This window comes from Protopterus annectens, chromosome 8.part0 (assembly GCF_019279795.1).
Source record: "Protopterus annectens isolate FY-2018-M chromosome 8.part0, PAN1.0, whole genome shotgun sequence".
NCBI lineage: Eukaryota > Metazoa > Chordata > Ceratodontiformes > Protopteridae > Protopterus > Protopterus annectens.
In genome coordinates this window covers 1,387,237,927-1,387,265,747 of record NC_056741.1, presented here as the reverse complement: position 1 = coordinate 1,387,265,747, position 27,821 = coordinate 1,387,237,927, and the positions used below count along the sequence as shown (strand labels likewise).

The 27,821-nt window shown below is 41.9% G+C and overlaps 1 protein-coding gene across 1 annotated transcript in view; it reads right to left on the bottom strand.

Annotated features, from left to right (window-relative positions):
• Positions 1-2,417: 2,417 nt before the first annotated feature.
• Positions 2,418-27,821, bottom strand: part of SIK3 (SIK family kinase 3) — a gene marked incomplete in the record, with an annotated part of 4,425,276 nt that continues 4,399,872 nt past the window's right edge. The window contains 1 exon segment of the mRNA XM_044080968.1: positions 2,418-4,772.

Sequence of the window (27,821 nt, the reverse complement as noted above, 5' to 3'; positions counted from 1 at the left end):
GGTAGTCCTGCACAGCAAACAGCAGTTAGGGTTGTTAACAGCACCTGGAAAGGATCCTTCCACCTTGGTGCCAAACAGTTCTTTCTCTGGAAAGTTAACGTAAACCCAGTCCCCCTAGTTGTAGTTGATGGCAGGGCTGGTCAGGTGGTTTGGATAGCACTGCGCTTACTGTTTGATGATATTACTGCAAAACATGAATGAGGTTCTTACAATATGAAATCATAGCATCATCTGACAAGGTTAAATCGGTATTTCCCATGGGAGGGGTAGCTGGAAGGGCCATGAGTCTCCCCATTAATATTTCATATGGCCAACTACCTGGTGGCATTCAGTGAGGCTCTCATACTCATTAATGCTAAGGGGAGGGCTTCGGGACACTAAATGGGTTTCAGCACAAATCTTTGAAATTTTATTTTTAAGGGTCCTATTTACCCTTTCCACTAATCCAGATGACTGTGGATGGTTGGGACAGTGAAGACTCCATCTTGTTCGCTGCAGGCAAGTGTCTCTTTTACTGATGGCCCAAACAAGGAAGTGCCATCAAATGCGGTGGTGATAAAGGAAGTCTTAAAAGGCTCTGCAAAGTCACATAGCTGCATCCAGGCATGTCTCCTTATGGCAATGCCTGAACGGGCTGCTTGTGAGGTTCCTTCAGCTGTTTGAGAGATCAACCTCATTGAAGTGCTAGATATGGATAACAGAGTGGCCAGTTGTGAGGATGTTCTTTTGTAGTCCTCAGCAGACATAGACTCAGAGAGTACTTGAAAGCTCTTTGGTCAAATCTCTATGAAGTCTAGTGAAGTGTGCCAAATAGTTTAGTGACCTTAGGGCAAAGATAGCCAAGGAAAATACTCGCTTTCCAAATCTGTTCAATACTCTAGACTCCCTGTTTGGCGGAGACACAGATGAGCAATATTCTGTTAGCTCCTTCTTGGTGGCTGCTGCCACCACAATTGCATCAACTGGGAATCCTTTGTTCCAGTGGGTTCTGTCTGAAGGCAGGGCTAAAAATTAACCCAAGACGTAGACAGGCCACAACCAAAAGCCTCCAAAAATATTGATTCTTCTGGTGAGAGGTTTTGGAAAGACCAGCCAACTTTTTGTGCTAGGATTTCTAAAATATCTGCAAAGGAGATGTCATACAATGGTGATCTAGGGGACCCCACTCCATGAAAATTGGTATCCTCCATGACAGACTCCATCGGTGAGTCACTGTGTCTCCTTTTGCACATTCTCTTCCGATGCACCTCCTCCATGGAGTGTTGAGGAGAGGTGTCAGAAGACAGGGGAAGTTCCTCTACTGAAACTGGTTAGACACTTACTGGAACCGACTATCCCTGTGGAATAGGTCTGATAGACTCAGAGCTCGGAACCAATGAGAGAAAAAGGAATAGGATCTGAAACCTGAGAAAGTGGTTCCCTTTGGACGGAAAAAGTCCTTTCTGCCACATCGAAAGCAGACAAACCCAGAAAGACTTCGACCCATGTTCTAGGAGCCAAAACTCCAGACGAAAGTTAGGTCTAGACCTTCCTCGGATGTGCGCCTTGTGGGTGGAACTGGATCTGAATTGGCCAAGGCCTCAAGGGGAATGGACAGATCTGACAAAAACAGAGCAAAACCTATGCCCCCTAGATACGATGCAACACTTTGGATCAGAGAACCATTCTGATCAGAGGGTACTGGAGCAGAACTTGCCAAAGACACAATTAGAGTGGAGGAAGAGGCTTTCCTCAGATTGAACACCAGACCTCTCAAGGATTTTGGATCCTGGGACTCCAAAACCACTGAATGGATCGGAGAAGGAAATTCTTTTTAAAGAGGAAAGAGGGGTAATCTCAAGAAATACCCTTGAGTGATAAGTGTAAGCAAATATACCAACAATGGTAACAGAGAATTACTATTTAGAGATAATAGTAAGAAAAGAAGTAAAGAAGTGGAAAATCCTAATGTCCAGCAAGAAAAAACTGAGAGGGAGGGAGGATAATAAGCTAGTTAAGACAAAGTTAAAGGTTAATCCAAAAATTAAATAACTCACGAAATATCTCTAATAAAGCTTGATAGTGGAACCTGCATCTGCTCACAATGGCGGCAATCGAGATCTTTGGCAATCCGGATGGAACAGGGCAATACGGCTAGAGGCAGGAGTTCAAGAGTGTGAAATATGTGGCTGATTCGGATCCCATTCGTAAGAATGAACATCAGATCTGTGTGTACAGATGTCGACTTTTGTCTGATTTTTTTCCTTTAGGTTTGTTTTCTTTACCTTACTTTGGTAAAATCATAAGAACTCCCAGAACACATTTTTTTCTCAATATAAATATTCTTATGCTCTTCACTGATAACTGCTTTTGGTTCTTTAATTACAACCTGGAGGAAAAAATACAAAATGGATGGAAAAGATGAGAGCTGCCTTACCTTCTTGTAAAACATTCATAACCATTTTAATGACGTGTCAGAATATGGCAACACAAATGGAATAAACTGTTTATGTTAAACATAAATGTATTTGATGAATTTTAAGGAATGCACAAGTTCTACAACACCAGACTGTGATCATCACATGAAGCGAGAGGGCACAGGACCCAATCAGAGTATCATAAATTACTTGACTATCGCTATATCACCAAATGAAAGATAGGTCTGACAAAGTGATAAACCTTCTTCACTGTCTTAGGACACCAAGACGTCAAACTTATCTGTTTAGAATGATGGGAATCAAATCAATCCAGGAGTGGTAGATACAAGGGGCAACACACTAGATTTTCTTTGAACGATTAGGACATTTTATTAGCAATGTCCTCACTTAAAAACAAAAGGGCTAGCTGTTCAGTGACCCATACAATGGACTAAAGGGTACTAAAACATTTTTTAAGTCAAAAAAAGAAATGAGGCGAGAGAAAAATATTTCTGTCATTTCCAGAAAACAGAAATAAAAGCAAAGTATATTAATATATATTCAATATACACTGCACTTTTTGAATATTACAATAAAAGCAACCAGAAAAAACAATAAACAGCAAAAGTGTGAAACGAGTAAAAGAGATGGCACTGGACTAGATTTCATGTGTTAAAAAAATGCATCTTCTGATAAGCTACTAAGAATGGCAACTGACTCCCATAAATACAGTGTCATGTAAACAAAAAAAGCAAAATTACTAAACAGCATGACAAAAACGTGTTTCAGTGTTTCTTGGTACCTTCCCACTCAACAGTTACTACAGACTCAAGTCTATATCAATGAAGATTAAAAGAAATATCACATTTAAAATAAAATAAAACCCACATATTGAAAAACAGAAAAAAGACTAACAAGAGCTTTAGAAATGTAAGCCTTGGATGATATGCTGTCATATTTGGCTGGCCCCGTCAAATGAAACTGATAACATTATGTTTCATAACAGACCAACTACAGCCAAGTATACATTTCTTCCGGCATTCCCTTGAGTGTCACCGCAGTATTAAATAAAATTCTTTTACCTTTCATTACAGTTATCTAGGATTTTGAGAAGTGACAAAACCCTGCCCATTTTATAATGGGTTCCAATTTCAACAAATATAATGAATATAGTACTCATATACAAAACAATAATAATAATTATGTGCACTGTGTAACCTGTAAAAAGATAACACAACATTGTCACTGGCACAAGAGAAAATGGGTTACAAGTGCAACATCATTTAAAAAAGGGATATGCACTTAAAACTAAAAGATGAAAAACAATATTTAAACAAAACAAAATTTAGTTAAAACATTTCTGTCATTAACATTTTTTTTTTGTTTTCACACAATGAAACAATAATTAAGTGACTGTAAAGTCAAATTAAGAAATAAAAAGTAGGAAAAGCCAGCTAATGTTTTACTTTCTTTTTTCTTCTTTTTTTTAGTAAAGGCAATCCATTAATCTGAAGAACTGAAACTATGAAAAAAATGCGACGTTACAGCACAACTATGTTAAACATAAAAAGGCAATAAAACAAAACTATAAAACAGCTGATAATAATACACAATAGCATATTGCACCACTGTTAGGCATTCGGCTTTTGTCTGTGAGTACCAAAGGGATGGGAAGCAGTTTTTGTTAAGCTGTACAAGGTTTCCACTCTTCCTTCTCTGATGCCCATACATACACTAAAGGGCAACTCTCAGTAAAGGTAACAATCCAGATATGTGACTGACTTGTCCTCCATGCAACAAAAAAAAAAAAAAAAGTAAATAAACTCCATGGCATGATCTCATGTCCATTCGGTCATGTCAATAAAAGTTTTCAGTTTCTGAAAAAATATTCATGATAAATCACATCTCCCCCAAAACTTCTCCTAGGCTAGGGGGTTATGTTCAGACCTCTACTTATTGCTCAGACACTGTGCATGCCAACCCCTCCTCTTGGAAAGCACTCTAAAGTGGACACTGATGGTCTAATTAATCCATGAAACACTTGTCTGACAAGACCACCAAAATGTCCTAATAAGAGAGCTGAAGAAGAGTAGGGTTTTGAGGCTTTTGATTTCAAACTGTTTTTATCCATTACAATATGACATCTCAACTTAAAATGTGTTCTTTCGTGCTTTAGTAAAACATCCAAGAACATTTCTGGTCACATTCAATAGCAAAGATGAAAAACATGGCAAAACAGAACACACTGATGAAGTGACGAGTAAAGAAGCCATGATATTCCAGCAGGTAGAAATACAATGGCGATTTGGCGCAGTGCTTCTAGATACTGTTGGCTTAAAAAAGACCTTCCGTTTCCAAAGCCATATACTTAGGTATCTGCAAAAAGACAAAAAACAAAATAAGCAATAAATACACATGACAGAGTTTAAAATAATCTGCAGTAAGTCTGTTCTACTCTTAGCACTAAGCAATACGGCATCACTTGACATAATAGCATCAGCCTTTTCATGGGGCACCAGTCCAGGACATTATCTATGAAGAACAAGGAACAGCAGACAATATACATATAAACATTTTCCCTATGACTGGGAGGAATACTGATACTACTGACTAAGTTTCCTACATATCAAAGCAATGCTAATGACATGAGTAGTGAATGAGTAACAAACACTCTTTTATAAAACGTAAAAAAGGGCATAATGTGACCACAGGAATAAGCACCTTGCCATGCTCTTTCATGTTTTGCTGGAATATACAAAAAGTCATGATAGAATGGGGGCATCTCTCTTACAAGGGAAGTTTAAAAGCACTGTGACAGTTACTGGATTCAGGTAGAAACACAGTGCTTGTAAGAAAGGAGAATCAGATCAGGGCCAGTCAATCAGTCTCAGCATGTGCACAGAAAGATATCAACAGTAAGAGGTGACTGCAAGTAGAAGACTAAGGTTTTAAGTCTGTGACTCCAGATGCCTATATTACAGCTGAATGAATCTGAGACCACAAAGGAGGATGAGATGCAGACTTAAAAAAATATGGGCTATAAAATAACTACTAACACAACCTGGGTAAAAGAAAGCTGAAGCATTGTCATTCAAAACAATTTTAGACCAGAGACACTAATATAACTGGTGTTTAATTCATAAAACTACCAATACTGAAGAAGAAGAAAAAAGCACAAGTACTCAAGGTAACCCATTCCTTTCTTCACCATTAGTACATGCTCACATTTAAGGTATGTAATATCTTGAAACCTTTAGTGAAGCACATTAAAAAGACACTACTTCAATGAAAATATTTACTAATGTATGAAGCAAACTAGGGTTGCTCAGTGATGCAGAGATTAGTGCTAAAGCTTCAGAATGTTTCATTTTTAGTTTGATTCTCTGCTGGGATACCCTTTCAATGAAGTCTGCATGTTTTCCCAGTCTCTCTGCTCAGCTTCCTCCCACAAACCAAAAATGTGCCAAGAGGTGAACTAGTGGGCATCTATTATATTAAATTTATTTTCTATTTTAAAGTTGTAATTGATCCATGTGTGCCATCCTATTTTTGTCTGGTTTAACTGACATGACTTGGATCCAGCTCGGATCTGGATCTTATTTGCCACCTGACACAAACAGCTATGCGTTTCAAGGGCTTTGATCTCCTGTGTTACATCAACGATAAGTCGATCACTATCTTTTCACTTTATACCATTTCAGCTTACTGCTGAGAACCTGTCTTTCTTTTTAGTACAGTTCTTTACAAAAAAAAGTTTTTCTCAAACTTAGCACTGTATCTTAGGATAAGGTATTTCTCATTTTTGCTATATACATATATAGAAATACAATTACGAGCTTTAGAATCTGTAAAGAAAACCTTTTTTGACATTTATCTAGTGTGCGTCATAACTTATTAGTGTGTGTTAATATTTGTATTTAGGCTATTATCTTACCACTGTTAGCTAATGTGTGATGTTTTGGCTGGTGTGCTTTGTCTTTCTGTAATACACAGAGACTGTGTCATACAAAAACTTCAAGTGTTTAAAGTGTGGCCACAAAATTCCTCCACAGAACCCCCATTCCCTCTGCGTATATTGTTTGGGAACAGCCCACCTTAACACCAACTGCAAGGCCTGAGCTTTTTTTTGTCACAAGGCTCTCCAAAGTTGCAGGGACAAGCTAGTCCTGAAAGGACTTCTACCAGCTCAGCAGAGTTCATGACATTCCTCTACATCTCCTTCCAAAGCTATGGAAAAGGCTAGCCAAAAAGAAAAAGAAAAGGATGGACAAAAGTCTCAGGAAAATAAGACTCCTGAGAACAGGACGGGGAAACCTAGAAAACGGTCCTAAAGGCAGTTCTTTTGGGTCTGGCACCGAAAATTGTAAAGCCACTGGATCCAAAGTCTGGTCAGATCTGATCTCCTTCACCTCTGCTACTTTTCTCACTGGAGCTAGTTAGTCCCAGGTTGTATTTCCCGATCATGCAATGACAATCTAGGGCTTCTTTGGTAGCCTCTCTCGAGATCCACTTGTTCTTCAAGGAGTCTTCCCAAATCAAATGTCGACAGGATGATGCAGAGATTTCTTTGACAGCAGATTCATTTGGGGGTTATCTTGGCTTCTACTCCTCAGATCGACATGACGACAGGTATCAAGATACCACCACATAAGAGTCTGATGTAGATCCAATACACGGATCCACGGACCATGGATCCAAACACCTCAGGAGCACCTACACAGGTACAGATAGTGCTCTCCACTTCAACTCAGAGTTTACCCCACTCTCTTTTAACTCTTATTGGATTGGGAAGAGAATCGGATCTGAACTGTCTGAGATGAAGCCCAAGAGGACTGATAGACTCTGAAGCTCTTGGATCCTTCTCTTCCTCTTGAGACTTCCACTTCGGACAGCTTGGCTCTGATGTCAAATTCAGATCCCAGATGGGTCAGCGCTAGTGGAGTTGTCTTGGCTCTTGCCCCTCTAGAGTCCTCATACATCAGCATTCAAAGCCTTCGAGAGGGTTCTTGCAGCAACAGAAAGGGTGTCTCTAATCTATCCTGACCCCCTTTCTTTCTCTGCTTCAACCTCTGCACCTCTGGGTCGACAGGGACATTCAGCATCCAAAAGTTTCAGGGAAGTGTCTCTGAGCTCCCACTCTGATTCGTATCTGTTGCCTGTGGCTCCCCAGTGGGACGTCCATAAGAAGCAGACTTGTAAAAGGAAGCATTTAAATTCATCACCTGAGTCTGGCACAGAAGACACGGATTTCAATGAAAGGGTAGGCTCCCCTAGGTCCTCCTTCAGAGACGTTACCTTTGGTGAAATCCTAGAATTGATGAAGCAGAAGGGGGGTGGATTGGTTCACAGATACACCTTCCCCCAAAGAATCTGCGTTCATAGAGGTTTTTGGAGCTGGTTCTTCTACTGCCTGAGTGATTCCTCCTGTTGCACTCATTGATCTGGTGGCTCAGAGAGCTTGGAAAAGTACAGTTGTGTACACTTACCATAAATGTAGATGTTCAAATATATTCATTGTTGCAGTCATCACTTGTGGGTTATCCCTGCTGGGTAGCCCTCGGCTGGCCCGAATACCAGAGTAAAGGATTTCTCTCCTGCGTCAGCTGCATGTTGCCTGAGACTGACGTCAGGTTGTCAGTGCTATAAAGAGAGGCAGCCAATGCCATAACATCAGTTTTTCTTGCCCCCAACCACTTCCAAAAAGACATGAAGGAGGCCAACCTGGGTAAGGCCATAAGAAAGATGGAGAAAAGAAAGGGGGAAAGGTGGGAGAGGAAACAGGACTGCAACAGTGAATACATTTGAACATCTAGATTTATCGTAAGTGTACACAACTGTACTATGTTCTTCGTGTTTCACTGCTTCAGTCATCACTTGTAGGAAGATTCCCAAAGCTGAAAGGGAGGGTGGTAAGAATGCAGTGAAGGAGCTGGAGAATAGGCTTGTATTGCTTTAAATGGAAGCTACAATGCCCTGCAAGACTGCTGAAGCAAAGCCTGCACTGGATTTGGAGAAAGTAGCCAGCTGGTAGTGTTTTGTGAAGGTGTGGACAGATGTCCAGGTGGCAGCTTCTAAAATGTCCCTGGTAGGGACACCTCTAAGAAAGGCAGTGGAAGTTGATGCTGCCCTGGTAGAATGGGTTCTGACTGATTTGGGAGGTACCTTTCCATGAAAACAGTAGCAGAAATGGATGAAGTGTGATATCCATTTAGAAATGGTCTGTTTGGATATAATTTTCCCCTCTGCCCCAGAGGTGAAGCTGACCAGAAGTTGGTCGGTCTTTCTGATAGACTTGGTTCTGTCTTGGTAGTATCTAAACTGCCTGTGCACATCTAAAGTATGGAGAATTCTTTCCCCCCTATTTTGTGGGTTTGGAAAGAAGGTAGGGAGATGGATGGCCTGATTAAGAGCCACATCAGCTATCACCTTAGGCATAAAAGAGGGGTTTGTCCTAAGGGATACCCTGTCTGGATGGAAAATAATGAAAGGTTCAATGGCCATGAGAGCCTGTAGTTCTAAAACTCTTCTGGCTGAGGTTATGGCCAGCAGGAAGGCAGTCTTCCATGAGAAGTGCTTTACTTCTGCTGAGGCAGCTGGTTCAAAAGGGAGGAAGGTCAATTTTTCGAGGACAAAGTTCAAATCCCATGCTGGGGTGGATGGCCTCCTAGGAGGTATAATGGGTGATACCCCTCGAAGGAATTGTTTTAACAGGGGATGGGAGAATAGAGGTTGCTCTGTTGGAGAATGAGCAGAGCTAGCTGAGGCATGGATTTTGATAGAGAAGTAAGACAATCCCCTTTGCACGAGGTCCACTAGGTAGTCCAGAACCTAGGTGAGTGAGACGTGGGAACTGTTTTCACCCTTATTTTGCCACCATGAAGTGAATCTTTTCCATTTTGCAGAATAAGATTTTCTGGTACTGGGCCTTCTGGCCTCTTTAATGATATCCATGACCTGTTTGCTCAGTAATGGCCTGTTATCCCCTCTGGGGTATAAGCCATGCGGATAGGCTGAGTGTGTGAAGATTTGGGTGCAGTACTGATCCTTTTTCTTGGGTTGGCAGCTTTTCTGTGAGAGGCAGGCTGATGGGTAATTCCTTGGTTAGGCTGAGACGTAAGGGGTACCAGTACTGTCTGGGCTAGTTAGGGGCAATGAGGATAGCCACTGGCCCTTCCTCCCTGATCTTTAGAAGTACCCTGGGAATCAGTGGTAAGGGAGGGTAAGAGTACACAAAAAGGTTGCCTCAGTGAAAGGAGACAGCATCCACCTTCCATGCTCTTGGATGGAATTCCCTGGAGCAGAACCTGTTTAGCTGCCTGTTTTGAACTGTAGCAAAGAGGTCTACCTCTGGTAATCCCCAGAGGTGTATGATGTAGAGGAAGGTGTCCTTGTGTAGCTGCCACTCATGTGGGTTCAGGACACGCCTGCTGAGGTGGTCTGCCAGGGTGCTGTGCTCCCCTGGAATGTATTGGGCTAACAGATGCAGACCCATCACTGAAGCTGTTTGCCAGACAAGCATAGCTAGGTGGCACAAGGGGTATGAGTGTGTTCCCCCCTTGTTTTTTGATGTACCACATGACTGTGGTGTTGTCAGCCTTGTTCAGGAGAACTCCTGGTCTGAGGTGGCTCCTGAATGCTATTATAGCTCTGTGTACTGGCAAGCAATTCCTTCATGTTGATATGTAGGGGAAAGTCTCCCTGACTCCAGGTGCCCTGAGTGCACATGTCTCCTAGATGAGCACCCCAGGCTGTGTCTCAAGCGTCGGTGGTGATGGTCTGGCCTTGGGGAATGGTGATGAAGGGTAACGCCCTGTTCTGGGTGCAAGCTTCTGCCTACCATAAAAGTTCCTTCCTTAAGCAGGGGATCAGAGGCAGCTGGTGTTCCAGTGACTGTGAATATTGGCTCCATAGGTTCTTGAGATACCACTGTAGTTTTCTCATGTGGAGCCTGGCTAAAGGCACCATAAGGATGCAGGAAGCCATGTACCCAAGCGCTTGCCGGAACTTCCTTGCTGTGAGATGTGTCCTGTGAGCTAGCTGAGAAAAGTAAAATGGGAGAAAACTCTGCTTCTCTGCAGAGAAGAATGCTCTTTGCGCAGATGTGTCCAGGAGGGCTCCTAGGAAGGTTATCTGTCTTGTGGGCTGGAAATGGGATTTTTCCCTGTTGGTGGTGAATCCCAGAGAGGTTACGAGAATTTGGACAAAGGAAAGGTCTTACAGGAGTTTTTCTTTGGTGTCTGCCTGAATGAGGCAGTCATCCAGACAGGGGTAAATCTGGATGTTTTGCTGTCTGCAAAAGGCAATGACGGGAGCAAGGCACTTGGTGAAGACTCTGGGAGAGTAGATAAGCCAAAGGGTAGAGCAGAGAATTGAAAGTGCTGTGACAGCCTGCTCTGAAATGTAGGAAACTCCAGCAGGATTCCCTAATGGGGATATGGAGGTAGGCGTCTGAGACCTAGGGTCATTAGCCAGGCATCTGGAGCCAACATAGGTAACAGGTTTTGAAGGGTCAGCATTTTGAATTTTGGCACTTGGAGGGACATATTTAATGTGGATAGGTCTAGGATAGGGCGCCAGGTACCCTCTTTTCTGGGTACCAGGAACAGCCTTGAGTAGAAATCTTTTCCTGCTTGTTCCTCTGGCACTGGTTCCACTGATCCCTGAGTACAGAGTTTTTGAATTTGGCAGATGGCCTCTACTCTTTGGTATGCAGGTAAGTCTGGGAATCCTGAAAATTTTGGGCTTTCTTTGAAAGCAAATCTGCACCCCTTTGAAATGATGTTTATTACCCACTGATCTGTTGTGATGGTTTGCCACTTGTCTAAGAATAGGAACAGCCTTCCTCCTAGCCTGGTGGGGGTGGTGGAGGGGCAGAGGGGAGAGAGGGAGTCAATGTAGGTCCTTGGAGTAAGAAGTGGATTTAGAACTCCCTTGCCTAGGTGTGGTAGAGGGCCACTGTCTGGGCCTTTGCTGGCTTTGTTGCTGCTGACTGGAGGGCCTATCTCTGCACCTTCTCCTAGGCACAGCTTTGGGTTGGGCAGGAAAAGACCAGTGTTTTGTTGGAAAGTTCCTGCTGAATCTGGGAGGCTGTACTTGCAGGAAGTCTTTGACTATCTGCATAGACTTAGCCTTGTCTTCCATTTTTTTAATGACTTCCTCTGCTTTTGGGCCGAACATTAGTTTCCTATCCAAGGGGGGTGGGTCCAAAAGTTTAGATTTGACCTCGTCAGGCAAAGGCTGCTCTCTCAGCCATTCATGTCTTCTGATGGCTGATTCTGAAACTACAGCTCTGCTACAGGCTTCTAGAGCATCATATCCGCAGTGCAGGGAATGCTTTGCCACTTGAGAGGTGGAGTGGATCAAATCTCCTAGTTCTCTACTCTAGTAAGGTGGAAATTTTTGGCTTTATTAATTCCAGCATGTTTTGTTGAAATCTGAGCATGTGAAATTGGCAACTGAGGGCTCTAATGGCTAAGGTAGTCAAAGTGTAGACCTTTTTGCCCCATTGGTCAAGGCTCTGCTCTCCTTGTCCGAGGGTATTGGGTTTTTGGAGGAGCTGGTCCTAGCCCCTTTGGGTCCCTGGGTAAGGACTTCTGGGTCAGCTGCAGGGTTCTTAAACAGATACCTGTGGGAGTCAGTAACCCTGTAGTATCTGTCAGGTTTTCTGGGTGCAGGAGGTAGGGCATCAGGGGGTGATGCCAGACTCCAGGAAGGCTTCTTCCACCACATCCAGGATGGGTGGAATGGCTAAGGTCTTGTGTTGAGGTAAGTCCAGAAACTCCCTGAGCCTTTTCTTTGGGGGTAGTCCTGGGCCTCCCAATGGAAATGCTCCCGGAGTGACTTTAGGTTTCCCCAAAAGAGAGGTCCTTGGGGGGAGGGGAGCTGAAGGAATGGCTTCCTCAGCATCTGAATCCTAAAAGGTTGTCAGGGGCTGTTGTTCAGTGTCTGATTCTAGAAATTCAGAGTCCTCAGACTGTGACTCTGAAAGCAATTCAGGTGAATGACCTCTTTTTCTTTTGGCTGGGGTAGTTGGAGTTGGCTGGTTACCCCTGATGAGGGTAATTACATTTTCAGCCATTCTAAGTAACTGTTGAGACTGGGCAGGTTGGGAGGGAGGAAACTGATGACTGAGCATGGAGGAAGGGGCTCTTCTAGGAGTGGCTTAGCTCTTAGGCCTCACAGATTCAATGAGTCTTGTGGTGTTTGTTGGTGGCGTGGCTGTCGCTCTAGGCCTGGCATCAGTCATCTGAAAAGCCTCCTCGGAAGCCGCTGCCTGCAAAGCGGTTCCGGACCCAACAGAGGTGCTGGTAACTGTCAAAACAGTTGAAGGAGCCTGATCTGGTGGCGTACCGGACTCCAGAAGGGTCTTGGTAGAGGCCTGCAATGGCTCTACAGCTGTCGTCAGGGGCTGCGAATGTGCCTCAATGAGTTCTGCTAAACTAGTGGAAGGTAGGCTGGCTGACTTCTAATTTGTGTTGTCTGTGGGCCTAAGCTTCTGAGGTCTGTCTCTCTCCTTATCTTTTCTCTTTTTGGGAATTTCGGCAGTCGATTGATCGATGGACGCCTTTTCACGTGAGTAACTAACCTCCTTGAAATGCCTAGCTACAAAATCAGCTCTCCTATGGATTGTCCTAGCATTAAATAAGGCACAGAACTGACAACCAGGGACGTCATGGCCTGGGCCTAGACAAGTTACACACAGATTATGAAAGTGTCAGTGTGGTATTTGTTTTCTACAACAGAGACAGTTATTTACTTTTTCATCAGTTAAGTGCAAGAAAAGGGATCCCCAATGGGGCACTTAGCTTTAGTAGAATTCTCCCTCACTCTGGCAACAGGCGACCAACGCACTTGCAAACTGCTTCTGCTTTGGGCTTCATGGCAAGAAAGACTGATGTAATGACATCGGTTGCCTCTCTTTATAGCACTGATGCTCTGACGTCAGTCTCAGTCAACCTGCAGCCAACGCAGGAGGGAAATCCTTTACTCTGGTATTCAGGCCGGCCGAGGACTACTCAGCAGGGATAACCCACAAGTGATGACTGCAACAGTGAAACACAAAGAACACCAGCCTGCCACAGTGGAGCCAATGCCTAAAAAAACCTGACAAAATTCTGGCAGCTCCTAAAGATAGGTCAAACTGGAATAAAGGTCTCTTGGTATGCTACGGTTGTAGTGATGGCCACCAGGAAAGAAGTCTTTGAAGACAGTACATCTGTTCATCCTCCTAACACGGAATCTAGGGCTCTGGACAGATTTGGTAAATGGACTTGCGTTTCAGGGTGTGTACTATACCCGAGTCAGGTGACCAGACACGATGTCATTCTATAACCAGCACTGAAATGATTCTTTAGATATTAGTGAGAGATATGATGCAACTGTCAAAGGCTGGTTCATGTTACACATTTCCAGAGAGAGAATTGAGCAAGTACTTTACCAATTCTCTCTAAGGTAACTTTGACAGCGGATATCTCAAAAACTATGGAATCCCAGCTACCCACCCTAAACTCACTTTTCAATGTCTCCATGCATCTGTTGTCTAATGCAGCTGATGGAATGGCGAGAGCAGCAAGCAGCAGGCACCAGGACAACCCATACATTGTCATGCCTGGATGCAGTTATGCGACTTTGTGGAAGGCTACAAGAAGTCCTTCCTTAATGCCCCTTATGATGGTTACAATCTTTTTGGACCAAAGGTTAAGGACACACTCACCAGGAGTGAGCAGAATGGTAAGACCATGTCTGCAGTGCGAATTTGCTTCTCAACTCTTCAGAGGACCTTTCCAGGAATCAACTAGGAGGAAAGATGTGATTCAGAAAATCAAAGGGCTTTAACAAAGATGCTTCCTCAGATAAACCCTCCTGTGGGTAAGGAAGAGGGGGTTTCAATGGATGTCACCCTAGGGGCCAAGGCGGGCTGCTAAACCAAGGATTTTCTGGACCCTTTTCAGAGAAATTCTTTCAGCAGTCCAGAAACCTTGCCTGACTGCTGCACTCAGGACACAGTCAGCAGCGTTTACTCTTGCATCCACTAACCTGGCAGGCCATCACTTCGGACTCATAGGTGTTGCGGATAATCACCAAAGTATATACAATTTCCTTTCTTTATCTTCCACAACCAAGAAAATGGATTCCCCTTTTGCCGTGCCATCAAATAGAATCTGCCACAGCAGAAGTCCAGAAACTGTCAGAAAAAAACAGCCATCCAGTAAGTCCCACCAGATCAATTAGGATCTGGTGTCTATTCAAAATTCTTTTTACTTCCTAAAAAGACAGGTGACCCAAGACAAATTCTGGACCTCAGTCATTTAAACCAGTTTGTATAACAGATGAAATTCTGGATGATGACAGTTCAGTCCATTCTACCTCTACTCAAGAAAGATGACTGGATTTGCTCACTAGATCTCCAAGAAGCTTATTTTCATGTGAAGATAAACAAGCATTTGAGGAGATTGGCTCCCAGTCTGAAATGGAGAAATCATCACTGATTCAGAGCTCTGCCCTTTGGTCACACCACAGTCCCCTGGCTGTTTACCAAATGCATGGCAGCAGTGACAGCCTATCTCAGGTTGCAAAGGTTCCAGATGTTACCGTACTGGGATGACTGGTTCCTAACCACTCCGACCAAGAATCTATTTAATCAGTAGAAGGACACGTTACTCCATTTGCTTCACCACTTGGGGATCACAGTCAGCAATCTCAAGACCCACCTAAATCCAGCTCAGTTATTGGAATTCATTGGATGTCATCTGCAGCATCTTACCACACTCCAGGATTCTCTTAGAGAAGTCACAAATCAGATTTTGGCCCATCCTTAGCTCGCAGTCAGACTGATCCTAACATATTAGGTCTTATGGCTTCAGCAATTACACTTGTTCCCCTTTCAAGTTTCCACATGAGAGTTCTTCAGTGGACTGTATCAGTCCAATGATCACAACCACATCATTCACTAAGCACACCAGTTTGCCGAGATTATATCAGCTGTTGGATATCTTATCCAGATTTGTTCAAGGGCCATCCATTCTGTCCCGCTCCTCCGACGGCTGTGGTAAACACTGATGCTTCCTTTTTAGGGTAGGGGCATTACAAAGGGAAGACTGCTCAAGGTACCTGGACACCATCAGAAGCCAATCTTCACATTAATGTTCTGGAGAGGAGAGAACTCCTATTAGCAGACATTTCAAGACTCTCTGCCAGATGGTGTGATTTCCATACAGATGGACATGTCAGTAATCTGGAACATCAGCAAACAATGGGGACTCAGATCTTATCTTCTGTGTTGGGAAGTCATAAGGGTTTGGTAGTGAGTAATGTCTCCCCCCTGGGATCTTCAATGTGCTAGTGGACAAGCTAAATAGAAAACGTCTATCTTCCTCAGGAGTAGGCCCTGAACTGGGCAGTGGCAAACAAAATATTCCATCACTGAGCCCAACCTTGCTATGGCCTGTTCTCACTCCACCTAAACAAGTGCAGCAGTTACTTTGCCCTCAATGCTCCTCAGAGTCAGTAATCGAAAGACTTTCGGATACACAACTGGCCCTGGAGTTCTATACACTTTTCTCCCCATTCCCACTGATCACAAAGTTCACTGAGAAAGCCAGAAAGTGCAAGGCGAAAGTAATTGTCATTGACCCTTATTAGTCTTGACAAGTTTGGTTCCCTTTTTTATGGCTTCATCTACTATGTCCTCCATGGACATTGGCTCACAGCCCAAACCTTCTATCCAACTCACCGGGTATCCGCTCCTGAACACAGACACCTTGAAACTAACCGCTTGGTTAATCCAATTTTATCAATGGCCAGAGATGCTAGGTTTTCAGAAAAGGAAGTACACATTTTAACAGTTTCTCAGAAATCCAGCACCAGGAAGGCATACAGAAGTTTATTCTGGGCTGTGGAAATGAATGAGATATTTTTTCTGCCACTTTTCCTTCAATACTGGATTTTCTATCACAAGTGTTTCATAAAAATTCATCTCTCCACTATAAAGGTATAATTGGCAGCTATTTCTAATTTTCACTTTGACTATAATCAGACACCTATGGCCTCTAACGCCTTTCTCAGTGGAACCTTCCTTCTTAGACCTCCCATAAGAGATTCTGTTCTCCCTGGACATTACAGTGATGCTTCATGCCCTTACACAATCCTCCTCAAAGCCACTAGCAGCTTCAGATCTTTAGAGCCTCCTGGCTGATTTTCTGCTGTATTAAACATTTTTCAGTCTCTCTGCTATTTTTCTGCTGCGTTACATATTCTCTAGTGTTTCCTGCTGAAACTAGGGTAGCTAGTAGAGCTAGCATTGTCCAGATCCAGGCCTGCTTCTTCTGGAACTGTATGTAGGGTCTGTTTGTTCTGTGCAGGTTTTTCAGGTCATCTTGGATTGGAAGGTGCCTATCTGCACTTTTGTGAGAGAGTTGTGTTCAACTGGCACCTGACTGGTAAAGGGAGGCTAGTCTAGAACTTGGAATAAGCATCCTCATTTGTCTTTTTGAATTTTGTTAAGAGTTTTTATTTCAAGATTTAGTTTCTGGTATTTAGGCCCTGCATCTGAGCAGGGCTCTGCTTATTTGCCCATTGTGCAGCACCGCTCACTACCAAGCAATTGTGTACCAAAACCGAACAATTAAATTCAACAAATTGTCATTTAAAACCTAGGTAGAAATATCCATTCACCGAGCTCCTCCATGATAGTTTCTGAAAAGCCACCCCTAGTGACAACAGTCTTCAACCTAGCATTATGGACAACTGGACTAGCCTTGTTTCTCCTGCCAACCTTGTTGACTTGAGTCTCTTGAAGCAGTGTAGCAATTGCCTCATGTACACAGACAACCCTCTACTAATAACACAGTCTAGTACAGTGTGTGAGAGATGCATTTACATTAAGAATCTAGAATCCATGCTCTCTCTCTCTCACTCAAAACAGTAACATGAAGAATGTTGCCAACTTGCGCAGCACTACATATTCACAAAATACCACTACTCATACACATAGTACACATCAAACACATAAATCCACATATGCAGAGGTTCTCTTGAAAAATGCACTGAAACACCAGAGACCTCCAAACACAGGTCTGCTACAGCTAACACAGTCTCCACAGCACCCATGACACACAGCAACACCAGTGTCTCACCCACCAAGCCAGTAAGGTATAATACTCAGAAAACAAGTTTTCTTGTCATTGGAGACTCAATAGTTAGACAGATGGATGTCCCACTCAACAGGTTGGACAAGGAGAAAGTCACGGTCAGCTGCCTCTCTAGTGCCAGGATTTGCCAAATCACTCATGCACTCAGGTCTCTCAGCAACAAGTATCGTTATGACTCTGTCACAGTTCATGTTGGTGTGAATGACCTGAGCTATACCTCCCTGGACTATATGAAGAGGGACATGGTCAAGCTCTCGGAGTATGTGCCCCAGGCAGGTATGTCCTAGCTTTGAACAACATACTACCCACCCTCACCTAGAATGATGCCACGGTATAAACAAAAAATTATCGATTTCAATAATTGGCTTAGCTTTTGGTGTCATTCCAAGTGGATCCAGTTCCTGTCTGCCTGGGAAGCCAGGTTGACAAACCTTGCTGCTTTGCCAGAGATGATTACCTGCACCCCTAGGCTTTTGGCTGCTGCCAAAGGCTCTTGCCTCCCCCAAAGTGCCTTTTTAAGCAAGGTCTCGAAAACAACATTACAGATGTCAAATTAACCAATCAGAACAAAATAAGGGTCATGCTGCTAAATTCTTGGAGCTTAAACCAAAAACTGCACTCACTGGAAGCACTTCTATCACTAGAAGATGCAGATGTCTGTGCAGTCACAGAAACCTAGTTTAAGGCCTCAGAGAGTACCTCGGCCCCGCAAGGCTACAATGCCTTTCACACCTTTAGACCGCAAAATGAATGTGGAAAACCAAATGAGGCGGTGTTTCAATCTATATTAGAGATAAATTCACCTCACGTCTAGTTAGACTGGATAACTTCATGGAGTTACTCCAGGTTACGATGGGTAAGACCCCCAATTCAAGTTCTAGCCAGTTACAGATCCCCGTCCATGGGTCATGACACCCCCGTATCTTACTTAACCAAACTGAAGACAATTCAAATTTTACCGACTACACTGGTTATGGGGGGATTTCAATTATCCCATCATCAACTGGGAACCTACTCTATCCCAAACTCGCTAGTACAAAAGTTCCTCGACTTTGTGAATTCAAATGCCCTGGAGAAAATTGTCCATAAAAAAGAGGAGCAAACATTCTAGATCTGATCCTCACCAACTTGTCAAACAGGGGCACTGCTGCAACTGTTTGACCTCCATTAATTAAAACTGACCACAAATCAGTCACCTTCGAACTAACACCAGAACTCAGAAAGGGCAAAATCAGACTAAAAAACTTCACCAAGGCAAACTATAACCTCCAATGGGGAGGGTATAAATGCATTTCAAGCACCACCTGAAGCTGAAAGTGGTAACTACGCCAAAGCTCACACTAAAGCCCTGTACAATCACTTGCTTAAGTGCATTAACTCTGCTGCGCCAGACAGAATCAAAGCCAGAACCCCAAGTAAAATGAAGCTGCCATGGTGGACTTCCAGCATCAACAATCTCTTCAATAAACACAAAACTTTGTTGTCCAAGAAAACAAAGACAAGGACCCAAAAATGGAAAAACACCTTCCTCAGCCTCAACAGGGAAATAAGACAACTTGTCAAATCCTCTAAGAGCTCCTTTCAGAGAAACCTAGCATGTACTGCCAAGGATAACCATAAAGCTTTTTAAGGCTATGTACATAACCTAAAGGGTAGGACCCAAACATGTGCAGAACTGGTGGCCAACAGTATCAAACACACTGACCCCACGGAGACAGCGAACCTGCTGAAGAGCAGGTCCTCAAAGCTCAGTCGAAGGCAAAGAACACGGCCCCTATAGGAGCAGATGACATCCCAGGCTGCCTTCTAAACAGGCTAAAACATGAACTAGCATCACCACTAAGTACCCTTTTCAATCATAGCCTAACCACAGGCTTTGCTCCTGCAGAATGGAGAACAGCTACAGTTATTCCCCTCCACAAAGGTGGCCTAGCAACAGACCCATAAGCCTGACCAGCCTCATATGTAAGGCCAAGGAACATATGATTATGGACCTCATAAATAAAGACATAGGTGACCTCCAAACCCTGGATCCTACCCAATTTGGCTTCATGAAGGGCAGATCCTGACTGTTAAATCTGATGGATTTCTTTGAAAGTGTGCCCAAGGCCACTGATGAGGGCAAATCTGTGCACACAGCATACCATGGCTTGGCAAAGGTTTTCAACACAATCCCACATTCAGGCATTACCAATAAACTTAGCAAACTGAATGTAAACCCCTTCATTGTAAGATGGGTTGCCAACTGACTCACAAACCAGACACAAAATATCAAAGTGGGTGACTTCACATCAACTAGCAGACCTGTTTCCAGCAGGATGCCACAGGGTCAGTGCTGGGCCCCTACTGTTTGCTATATACTTCTCAGAAGTTCAGGTCAAAAGTAAAGGGTTGTGGCTGACCACGTTTGCAGACGACTGCAAACTAGGTGCAATCACTGAATCCCCAAATGATGTCAGTATACTCCAGGATGGTCTCACACTGACCAAAGACTGGTGTATTAGTCACAGTCTCAAACAGAATGCAAAGAAATGCATCATCATTCCATTCGGCACAATGTCCCTTCACACTAGCAAATCAATAACAATACCCCAAGTACCTGGGATCACAGCTTGACTGCCACCTTAACTTCGACCACCATGTATCTATTGTTGTAAGGAAAGCTTTCCATGTAGCTCAAGCTCAGAAGTTATAACCCCCTATACTCGCACTTTTCCGGCCAATAATTGAGTATAATGTCCCATTCAGTAAGTACCGTACTAAGCGTCTAGAGCAATTAGAGAGACCTCAGAGGTTTCTAACAAAGAAGATCAAGGGACTCCAGCATGTGCCTTACATGGACAGAGTAAAATCCCTGTCACTATACTCCGTATTATATAGACTTCTTAGGGGAGACTTATGCCTGGCCTACAGAGCAACCCAAGACCTAAACCTAATGGACTTACTGCAAATCTGTAAATCAAATGGGTCTAGGGGCTACCCATTCCAGGGACTTAAATATGGCCTGCGACTTAAATAGGACATGCTGGAGGGACAAATTTATCTGCCAGCGACTGCCACTTCTATGGAACAGGCTAACAATTCATGTGAAACAGAGCACCTCTGTGACGCTGTTCAAGAGGAGCCTGGACGAGTGGATGGGGCACCATAACATCTTACCAGGAATAGCACCCACAACCCTTCTGGACATGGGCAGTCATCACTAAATGCAATCTTGGGTACTGACTAATATCTCTGTGGTATTACATTGGGTTGAAAAGGCTAGGCTTACAATGACCTCCAGGTCGATAGCCTAGTAATCTCCTATGAATCTATGAATTGTTTGTTGCCTTTTACAAAGTTAAATTAGGACATGGTGTTTTCAAGGTTGCCCTTTCCAGACGGTTATCAAAGTGCATTTGTCCATGACAAGCTCATTATAAGCTGAATATACAATCCAGATCACGCTCCTCTTTTGGCTCCACTCTTCTCAGGGATACCCTTCCTCGATGCCTTGCAGGTAATCGGTAGCTAGGGACTCTGTCCCATCAGTTGAATCAGACAAAAATGGACATTGGAAAAGAAAGTTGTGCACTCACCATAATGACAGAGCTGTGTTGTCCTATTTTATTATGCTTCAACATCCCTCCCCTCCTTCCCCCTTCCAAATTGTCACCTATTTTGACTTGAAGAATGGGTGGTACTCTAAGGGAGTCTTGCGGATATCAACCTCAGCTGGTTGTTTTTTTCTCTACATTTATGTGCTATTATATTACGCCTTGTACAAGCATAGGTCTCAATAAGGTACCAATATAGTTTTAGATGGTAAATGGGATCTGAGGTATTCAGACAAAGGCAGAGAGAGATTATAGGTAGGGCTGTAGGGGAGGAGTCAGAACCCTGGATTCACATGTTTGGAGGTGCCACGACTGGACCTGAGTCAGAACCAAGTCCCATCAGTTGAATCAGACGAAAATGGACAGCATCAGATAATTTGATAACCAAGTAGGTGGACTAGTGCAAGAACCATTTTCAGCCATGACCTATGCCACATGGCAAACACAATAAGCGAAAATGTAGAATGCAAAGAAAAGCAATGTATATACTTAATGAAGTAATACACACTATACTTGGCACAACATGCAAAACATACTTAAATGCACAAGTGTATGCATTTGTGCACACATGCATATGTGTGTGCCTGCCTTGTTGTACAATGCTGTCCATCCAGAACTTTCTGTGTCTTATGCCTGATAAGCTCTTACTTCCCCCTCAGCCCTGACTACAACAAAGCACGTATCACAAAATGAATGAATATATCAAACTTTCCTTTCTTATTATATTAAACAACAAGGCATTACACATTCGCAAAAGCACCCTCTGACTACAAACTCTCCTTCCTTTTCAACTTGCAAAAAGGCAAATGCAACAAGCTATACTTCAGGTGTTTATTTTTATTACACTAAACAGTAAATCATTGCATGCTCTCTAAAGATCCCAATGATTATACAACTCTCCTTCCTTTGCAACTTGCAGAAAAGTAATTGCAACAAGCTACACTTCTGGTCTTTCTTTTTGATATTTAACAGCAAGGCATCACATGTTCTCTAAAGTCCCCTGTGGCTACAAAACTCTCCTTCCTTCCTTCTCGACATTTGAAAAAAGGTAACTGCCAAAAGCTGCACTTTGGATGTTTCTTTTTTCTGACTAAATGGCAAGACTTCACACATTCTCTAAAAAAGCCCTCTGACTACAAAACTATCCTTCCTTTTCAACTTACAAAAAGGCATGTATAGTGGTAAATGCAAGCTAGGTCTGCAATAAGTGATTATTAATTATTTGTAACTGAATTTGCAGTTGAAGTTAAACTGACTGTCAGCAAAGCATGCCTCTTTTCTCTGATGCTTGTTAGTAAAAACAACTGCATTAGTTCAGACTAAGGAAATGACTGTCACTCCTTTACAACATTCTTCTTTTTCGTCACTACTCATTACAATCTCATTACGATTATCCCTATTCAGTACTAACTCTTTCTCACCCTTGTCCTCCTATCCAGCTTCAGAGCTAAAACTCATAATCCCTCACACCAGCACATGCATTTACTATTCACTAACACAGGCCACTACTCCTACCTTTCCCTTACAGTCTCCAACTTAACCTAGACACTCTTCACCTTCAGCATTCATATATACTCCTGCGAATCTCCAGTAACTCACTATCAACCTACCCATACCTCTCTACCTCTTACAGCAAGAAATCAGGACAAAGTTATAAATAAAATTGGGACAAAGGCCCAAAAATAGGGACAATTTTTAAATACTGCTGTTACAAACTTAGAAAGTTGATAAAACAAGTTTTGCATTAGCATGAATTTTTCTGAAGGATATGAAGTCTGAAACTCAAATGTCTGCCATTATTTTCTAACTGCAATCTGTAATGATTTATTACTAATTTGGCAGAAAACCACAAGTATATGAAAAACGGACCAAAAATATGAAACGAAAATCTGAACATTCTGAGAAAATCTGTATAGTTGAGTGGTATGGTTACCTACCCAACAAACACCAAAGCAAGCTTTCCAAATACTTACACAAGCTATTTCCTACCTTATTTCTAATACTCTTTCAAAGTAATATCGAACACAACCCTAGTCCACAGTCTGTCTCTTGTTACCGTGGAATTGGATCAAATTAATGCTATAACAACTCTTCATAATCCAGACATCCTACTGAAACTTGGCTGAGACTAAATGATACCTCTCATCACATTCTTTCTGAATACAACTAGTTTCTTGACAGCAGACCAGCCAGTGTTAAAGGAGGTGGTACCCTGCTGCTATACAAATATTACTTAAAAGTGAAACTTATAAACCAAGCCTCACCCACATCAAAATCTTAACCAAACTGTTTTTAACGGCAATTGTCTTACCCAGTACTACACATATCCTATTAGCTGTTACATACCTCCGTCCCTACACAATTTAAAGATGTGATTCAGTCAACTTTATCCCAAACAAGAAAGACATAATTAATGAAAACAAATAAACGCATTCAATGGAGTCTATCAAAGGATTAAAGTCCACTTTATTAATAAAAACACAAAATATTCATCGCTTTCATCCCTACTACAATGGGGACTTCATCGGAAAATGGCGAATATGTATTGCAAGACTATTTAAATATACTACAAACATTCACTATTGGCTAACTGTCCACCGACAGACAATAATAAAGGTTGCTCAAAATGAGGAGACTGAGAATATGAAATATATTATATTATCAGCCCTTGACATATTTTATGATGGTTTTTGTATATTTTTGTTTACATATGTTTATACATTTCTAGTTAGTGAATATATATGTATATGAGAGCAAATATTTATGTGCTTGTATATTGCACATATATATATTTTATATGCATGCATATCATCGTTTTTCACATGCATATAAATACATATATATTATCAATATGTATATTTTTTACATATATATATATATATATTTTTATTTCATATTGTCTTTATATGGTTATGCACCTTTGCATTTATACACCTATGGGCATCTTGTATATGCATATGTTAGGCACATGTGTTTTTATATATATATGTACATAAGTTTTGGGTTTTATTTTGTACTGGTATGTACGTTTTTTATGTATTTTTTACTGATATGAGATCTTTAGTTGTTGTATATTTGCTATTGTACTTTTTTGTGCTGGTACTTTAAGAGTGGGTGGTCTTCCCGCCAGTTTTTAGATTTAAACTGTGAGATCTTTAGAGATGCTAATAGGTCTGAAGAAGCCGTAAGGTCAAAGTGCTAACCTGCATCTGTTTCTATTTTATTAAAAGTTGTCCTTGAACTGAACGAGTCTCGGTTTGTCTATACAACATTCGCTTGGAGTTTTGGGACTTTTGATGTTCTGAGGACTTTATATGAACTGGTGGTTTGTCTACTGTGGATCACTCCTACAATTTTTAGTATACTTTTCACTTTTGTGCTTGGCTGTTTTGGTGAGAGCGTTTACTCTATACAGGCAGTATATTTTCGATATAATCAAGTATACCAAATCTAAATCTAGTGAATTCTTTACAAATGAGAGAATGTTTATATAAATCAATGGTTTCTTTCTTGTTTTTAATCTCGTACATAAGTTCATAAATTCTATTTTTCAAAGCCCGTTCAGTTTTACCAACGTAAAACCCAGCACATTTTTCACAGGTTCTCACTGCGTTATCGAAAGATAACCTAACTGAACGCACAGAACTTCGAAACGGAAACGGCTGCATTTCGAAGATCGCATTGTGGGATCGCAGTACAGTGAAGTGCAGCCCCCCACAATAAAAGTTTTGATATGCGGCTGTTTCGAAGTTCTGAGCGTTCGATTACGTTATCTTTTGATAACGTAATATGAACCCAGTTTTCACATCTGGCCATGTAAACTATCTTAGTTGTAGAACAATTCCCTTTCTTAAACACAATTTTGATTTGCATATTGTTTCCCAATATAATCTCTGAATGCTTAATAATGTAAGAACACTGACAACTACCACAAGGCGTCGTACCAACATTAGGACTACTCTTTGTATTCATTTTATTTTCCAAAAGTTTTTTGATACTGCTGCCCACTTTACTGATGAACAACGGTTCATCCCCTACTGCTCTTCTGACATCTGAATTAACTGAAGATGTTCCAATTTTTCTTAATGTTTTTTTATTTCCCCCGAAATGGGACTATATTGTATAACACATGCTTTTTCGTACTTTTTGGACACATTAAAAAAAAAAAAACACGACTGCCCCCAGAGATGGACAATTGGGCAACCCTTCAGGATCGCTGAAAGAGCCTCCTGGAGAAAGCTCCAAGACACCACTGATTCTGTGGACCACCCTGCTGTGGGGGCGACATCCAATGTGGTTATCCCCTCTGCCATGGGGAGGGGGGACCCTCAGGAGGAGCTTACTGGAACTGCTGCATTTTCCTAAAAAAAGGGACATTTTTCCCCATTCAGGTTCCAAAAGAAGGTCTATCGAGGAGTAGCAAAAATGCACTCCAATGGCAGACAGCATCTTTCCCTCTTGCTCACTTCCAGTCAGAGTGCCCTTAACCATGGGTCTAAAAAAAAGAGCCATCAAAGGGGGTGTTAATAAAGAACACCTTACAGCAGTAGGCAAAATTACACAACCTCATCCAAGCATGGTGATGCATGGCAATGCCAGCACCAGGGCATGGGATGTGCAATCAGCCACATTAAACAGCAGATGCACGGAAACATTAGCAACAGACCGCAAAGTGGACATCTGAGGTTCCAAAGTCTTCTAAGCCTTAATTACCCTTTACACGTCTGACACAACATCATACTGATGTCTGGTCAACTAAGCGAGACTGTTAAAGTCCTCAGTGCAAAGGTGGCTGAGGTGTAAGATCATTTCCACAATTGGTCCAATGTTAGAGATTCCAAATTCACAGGGTGAACAGAGGATCTCTCTTCCTGTGATGTCCTTTTTAGTGGCTGCCACAACCATACAGAATCCAGAGTCTTAAATGAGGACAGATTATGCAAAGTCTTAGGCACAAATGCCTGACAGATAGAATAGTCCCCACAGTCATGTTCTGTGCCTAAACAAAACAGACACTTAGTATGGTGATCTCTGTGAGGAATCTGCTACACACAGTGACATTTTCCTCTAAGATGACACATACAAATCTTATAACCACAAAAAAAAAAAAACAGAGGAGAGGAGGACCCCAATGGGGATATTTACAGGTTAAAAAACAAAAAACCAAAGAAACACACCAAGCCAGCAGGCATTATAGTTAGCGCTTTTGTTTACTTCATAAGCAAACTTCATCAGACAACAGTTAAAAACCACAAATCATTTAAATATCCCTCCAAAAAGACCAATTAAACAATTAATTACATACTCAAATTGTCCTTAAAGGAACATACACACAAAATTGTTCATGCTACATAAAAATCAGTACATAAACATCAAAGTGTATACAGCAAGCTAAAATACATCCATAAACTGAATTAATAATCATTTAAAACAGGATTTCAATTTTAACATACATTTTATAGATAAATTATCATTCAGCCCAGGAAGGGAATGTGCATTAAACTTCAATTGCCAAATCCGTTCCCTTTCATCTAATTTCAGGGCTATAGGACCACCTCTATTATATTTATCCAACACTTAATCAATGACACAAAATAGAAATGCATGTGACGGAAACTGATTTACATGCCTAGCCAAGGCATTATTCAAATTCAGCTTCCTTCCTAATGTTGTACAAATGCTCATAGATGCGCTGTTTCAGGCATTCTTCTGTCCTTCCAATATAAAATGCAGGACATGCTTGACATACCACCATGTACATAACATTCTTAGATGAACAGTTATATCTGTCCTTAAGCTGGTATACTCTCCTATACATCTCAAAGGAATCAGTAACTTTAATAAATTTACAAAAATGACAAAAAACACATTTTGACATACTACCAAGAATATTGATGTTATTTTTAGGAAGGGTAGTAACCTCAAAAATGACTTGGAAAGTAATTGTGGAATTAATATTCTTGGTGGTATGTCAAAATGTGTTTTTGTCAATTTTGTAAATTTATTAAAGTTACTGATTCCTTTGAAATGTATGGGAGAGTATACCAGCTTAAGGACAGATGGAACGCGTCCCAAGCAACTTAACTCTTGGGTGCCTCAAGGGAGAATACTCCTCAGAACCATAGAATGCTCTACTCCTGGAGGCCAAATCCACTTTGTAATGAGTAATAAAAGTGTGAGGACTTGCCCAAGTAGCTGCTGCACAGATATTATCCAATGGTAGTCTAGCCTGGAAAGCAGCAAAAGTTGCCAGAGATCTAGTAGAATGGGCTTTAGCACCATTTGGAAGGGCTTTGTTTTTAGAATTGTAAATATGGGATATGCATAATGAAAGCCACCTGGATAATGTGACTTTTGAAACTGGATAACCTTTCCTTGTATCAGAATATGAGACAAAAAGTTGGTCTGATTTCCTGAATTCCGAAATTCTGTGTAAATAAAAATGTAATTGCCTATGAACATCCAGGAGGTGCAAAGAATATGCTCCTTTATTTTGAAAGTTGGGAAAGAAAACTGGAAGGTCAACAGATTGATTCAGGGTATTTTCTGTAACCACCTTGGGTAGAAAGGTTGGGGACTGGTGCTTAACAGCACCCTATCTTTGTGAAAGATTAGATAAGGGGGTTTATGGACAAAGCCTGTAACTCAAATACCCTTCTTTCAGAAGTAATTGCCACCAA